Source organism: Mytilus edulis, chromosome 10, assembly GCF_963676685.1.
Source record: "Mytilus edulis chromosome 10, xbMytEdul2.2, whole genome shotgun sequence".
NCBI lineage: Eukaryota > Metazoa > Mollusca > Bivalvia > Mytilida > Mytilidae > Mytilus > Mytilus edulis.
The window spans coordinates 21,591,903-21,597,270 of NC_092353.1; the positions used below are offsets into that span (position 1 = coordinate 21,591,903).

The 5,368-nt window shown below is 32.0% G+C and overlaps 1 long non-coding RNA gene across 1 annotated transcript; it reads right to left on the reverse strand.

Moving 5' to 3' along the window:
* Positions 1-638: 638 nt before the first annotated feature.
* LOC139490622 (uncharacterized) lies at positions 639-4,178 on the reverse strand. The gene is made up of 3 exons (XR_011656369.1): positions 4,065-4,178; positions 1,383-1,473; positions 639-897 (listed from the first exon to the last, which is right to left on the reverse strand). It is a non-coding gene; the product is annotated as an uncharacterized lncRNA (long non-coding RNA).
* Positions 4,179-5,368: the final 1,190 nt, after the last annotated feature.

Consider the following 5,368-nt stretch of genomic DNA (forward strand, 5'->3'; position numbering starts at 1 on the left):
TTAACAACACACAAGAAAAAAAAACTCAAAACTGATGAACATTTCTAGGAATCCCAAACAGAATTGGTTGTTAAAAAAGTTTAAAACGGAAATTCCTAGCAAATGAAAAAATCAAAAGTTCAACCACATCAAACGAATGGATAACAACTGTCATATTCCTGACTTGTTATAGGCAATTTTCAAGGAAGAAAATTATGATTTTTGTTTATATATATAAGAAGATCTCATCATCAAAGTCACAATTTGTATGTAAAACTAAACCCTTATAGGTCAAAGTACGGTCTTCAACACGGATCATTGGTTCACACGGAGCAACAAGTTATAAAAGGCATCACAAAAGACATGTGTAAAACCATTCAAATGGGAAAACCAACGGTCTAGTCTATATAAAAACGAGAAACGAGAAATAATTATAAACCACATCAACAAACGACAACCAATGAACATCAGGTTCCTGACTTAGGACAGGTGTAAACAAATGCAGAAGGTTTAAACGTTTAAATAGATAACAACCTTGACTTTTACCTGAAACAGTAGTGTATAGTAAGGGATGTATCTGAACTAGTCGAGTCACAAAGTAACCATGCATCAATGCAAACAGCTATTTGTATTTGTATTTTCATCAAACAAAAATCCCAAAGTTTTACTGTATTTATTATGCCGAAACGGAGAATTATTTCTTTTCACAGATGAAATTAGATTGAAGGTGACATCGTCCACCATACCACTTAAAATCATACATTGCTCCGTATTCTAAACATTCTCCTTGTGTGTTACTGTCTTTGTCTCCGAACCATGCAGTTGTTAAAATAGGTGAATTACTAGAATCCCATTCCCAGCTTGATGATTGAGGGTTTTTCTTCCCACCAATCCAATATGAATAATGTCGGTCATAACCTGTAAAAATATCACCATCATGAATTAAAAATAAAAATTAATCGTGTCAATGAGAATATCAACAAAAAAGAGACCACTAGATCTCACCTTGCGTTTAAATGCTGTCTGTTCTTAAGATTTTGATAGTTACTTGATATTGCCTGAATATTTTAGGCACTTTTCGGAAATTTTATAAATTTACTTTTGCATTTAGTTAAAACATTGTCGGTAACATTTTTCTAATGGTTACTTTATAGAATATTGGTTTAATAACTGTTTCAGCTATATCACTTGATACAAATGGTGTTTTATTTTCATTTAAACTTTTATAATTGTACGTGGATTTTCTCACAAAGAACTTTATTTTTTAATAGAGTTTTACATTTGAATATGAAAATTCTAGCTGCTCATCATGTCATGTAAAATTTACATTGTGACGTGAATTCTAGATATTTGCCCACTATGACTATTGTTATGTAACTGTAACTTTTATAATCAAACTGTACCGTGTTTGGATATAAGATAATTTTTCATTTCCATTAATTCTCTTTCTGTCTCAAATTCTACCAGCTGACTATCTAACGCCATGCAGATAACCTGAAAAAAAGAAATTCCAGAAGAGATTTAATGAAAAATGCCATACAAAAAAGACAGAAGTATCATGAAAATTTTCGTATTCTTGTTACCAAAAAAAGTAAAATAGCAAAACAATCTGAACACCAAAGTAAATTGAAAACGCACAGTCTCTTTACAAATAACAAAGTTAAAAATTCAAAGCTCAAACATATCAAACGAATGGAAACAAGGGACATATGAATGTTTACCCTTCCGCAGCACCTGATTTCACTCCCGGTTTTTAGTGGAGTTCGTGTTGTTTCTTATTTATTATTTATAACTGTTGATGTAAATCTCCTTTGGTTTTATGAGTCTTTGTTTACTCCTTGGTTTTGATTGTTATTGTCTTGTTAAGAAAAGTCTTAAGTATACAAAACTGAAAGGAAATGCTGGGTATACGTGAATGAAGCAGCAATCCGATAAAAGATACCCAAAAGACACCTAGAGTTCAATATACGGTCTTAAAGAGTAAACAGGATGTAAGGGTGTTTGCATTTATTCATTCGTAGAAATGATAAAGATGGTACATAACACTACAGGGAGATAACTCTGAAAAAAAATCAGTTCATTGTTTTAATTACTGCTATTTGTCCAACGAAAAGTTTCCGATAAAAGTGTGCGATTCAAGTCTTTTGACATTTTTATATTTTTGTCATATGGACAAAATATTTTGTTTTCCAAATTTTTATAAAAATTAAACGAGACAAATTAATTTTAGTGTAGGTGTTTGGTACCACCATAAAGTGTTATTTCACGCTACCGCACCAGTGTACTCCACTTTGTTTTTTTTTAACTCAATGTAGATTTGGTGTTTTCTGCAATCTTGAATTGAAAAAAAGCAGATAACTTTTATCCTTAGAGTAAATTTTTTCTAAATATGTAAATATTATGTTTTATCTTATTGCTACCGCCGTTTAAAAAAAAAAATATATTATTTGTTTGATTCAATTTTTGCCCAACTTAGCCCTAAAAGGTAAAATAACTCAGATATACAGAACTGTGAACCTGTAAGACAAGACCCCAAACCCAATATTTCTTTTTTTTTCTGAAAGCGTATTATTAGAGCTTTCTTGTTTTCTCTAATATCAAAATTCTATCGTTTAGTTTTTTTTTTTACAACAAAAATTATCCTATTATTTTTAATCTGTACAAAATAAAACAACCAAGAACAACCTGAAGGTTTAAAAAAAGTGATATAAAATACATTTTTGACAAATACTACAAATTAGGAAATACCAAAACTAACTAATAAATACGGAATGAGGGAATTGCATAAAACTTCAAAAGGAGTGCACCCGATGTTTCGAAAGGGTAAGTGTCCTATGTAACACACGAATCACCCGCCATCCGAATTCACATTCAGTCATTATCTCACCATCGAGAATGTGACGCAACTGGTAAAAATACACATTAGACGACAAAAAAAATAGAACTAAGTGCACACAATAAATATTTACAAGAATAACTGCACATAATGGTAAAATTAGATAACAAAAACACCGAACTCCACGGAATATTCAGTACGAAAAGTCCCTTATCAAATATCAAAGTCAAAAGCTCAGACACATCAAACGAATGGATAACAACAGTCCTACTCCTGACTTGTTACATGCATTCCCTTATGTAAACAATGGATTAAACCTGGTTTTATATATTTTCATAGTCTTATGTCGCACTTGCATTTAGCTCGAATGTTGTAAAGCCAAAACAAGTATAAAATTGAAGAGCGTTGAAAAAAAAATTAAAACAAATCTGACAAAATTCATATAAGGCCATATATGCTTAGAGATAGAAAAATATAAATGCTTCGAATAATTCAACATTTTATGAACATTACATTTTCTAAAAATGAATGTATCAGTAATATTTTATCTCAACCCAGAAGTACTAAAATCTTGGCTGATAATATTTTCATGAACGAAACTTCCACTAGCAGTGGCCTCGACCCCGGGTTTGTCAATACTCATCAGATATACAAGGCGTATATTTAAGTACGCCGATCGTGCGTTTCGTCAATGGAAGAGTCGTCTTTGGTGCTCAAATCGACACATTTACAATGCCATAAAAAATCTGAAGTTTTAAAACATTCTGGATAGATCATACCACTACAAATCGATACACCAAATATAACTGTCCATGTATACCTAGTATTAGAAAATCATTGCTCAACAATTCATAAACAGCCAAATAAAAAACGAACGCGTTAAATATATTTCATTTTTACACATAAATGCCTACTACGTGTACCGGTTGTGTCATCATCTTTTTACATGCTTCTGCCTTTGAGTAGACACACATCGAATGTGGCATATTTGTTTTTATTTTCTATGTTGTGTTGTGTGTACTGTTGTTTGTTTGTTTGTCTTTTTCTTTTGTAGCAATGGCGCTGTCAGTTTATTCATTATCTATGAGTTTGAATATCCCTCTGGTATCTTCCGCTCCTCTTAAAACATGTTTTCGGGCAACCAAATTTCACCATAACCTTTTTCATTGCATTGATACACATTTATCATTTGCCTTTGATATAACAAGACAAACATAGTATTCCAGATCAATAACCATACAATTTATACCTTTGCATCTTCCCATATCTCTGTCCTGCCTTCCGGATTTAGATAATAACATGTCCCACCAACTTGGACAAAATCTACTCCACAGTTCACTGAAAATATAAAGATAGCTAAACAAACAGGTTACTCTTATTTATAAGAAATGATCGCTTATTTTACTTTAAGGAATGAAAGATGTTTAGAACCATAATTATGTATAACTGTTCAATAGAAAAAGACTGCAGTCAATTTTTTTTCAATTTCATCTAAGGAAAGGTTTACAATTAAGGTGTAAAGGATTTAATACCGTGTATAGAGATCCTTTAGTGGCCTGTTGCAAATTATAGAGATAATTTATAAAAAAAAACATAGCCGTATTTAACACAACCTTTTTCAACTTTTGATCTTCAGTGCTGTTCAACTTTGTACTTTTTTCACTTTCGATCTTTTATATCTGGGCGTAACTGGTGAGTCTAGTGTGGACGAGGCGCGTCTTTGGCGTATTGAATTTTAAACCTGATGCTTTTTGTTATCCATTAATCATGTGTTTCTTTGTCTAGTGCGTTCTCCTATTTATTTGTATTGTAGTCCTGTAATATTATGTTGTAATTTAAATGTTATATTTAACATTGCCATTAAAGTGCGAGGTTTGGCATGCCACAAAACCAGGTTCAACTCACCATTTTTTCCTTTAAAAATGTCCTGTACCAAGTCAGGAATATGGCCATTGTTATATTATTGTTCGTTTCTGTGTGTGTAACATTTTAACGTTGCGTCGTTTGTTTTCTCTTATTTTGAGTGTAATTTTACATTGCGATAAGACGTGTCACGGTACTTGTCTATCCCAAATTCATGTATTTGGTTTCGATGTTATATTTGTTATTCTCGTGGGATTTTGTCTGATGCTTGGTCCGTTTCTGTGTGTGTTACATTTTAGTGTTGTGTCGTTGTTCTCCTCTTATGTTTAATGCGTTTCCCTCGGTTTTAGTTTGTTACCCCGATTTTGTTTTTTGTCCATGGATTTACGAGTTTTGAACAGCGGTATACTACTGTTACCTTTATATAGCATTGTATGTCATGTGAACTGGATCTGCATTTAAAGCTAGAACGTGAAATATTAAGCTTGGAATGTCGGTCTGATAAGTCGAGCTTGTACAATTTGAAGATATATTTTGTCTTCATTATATAGCCATAATCCTTTAATAAAAAAAAACGCAAACTTCCAAACGATGTAACGTCATTGTTTATTAACAACCTTCAAAAAACTTCATTAGAGATACCTGGTGGAAATTTTCGTACTCCAGCAACACGTTTTGTTTACAAAAAAA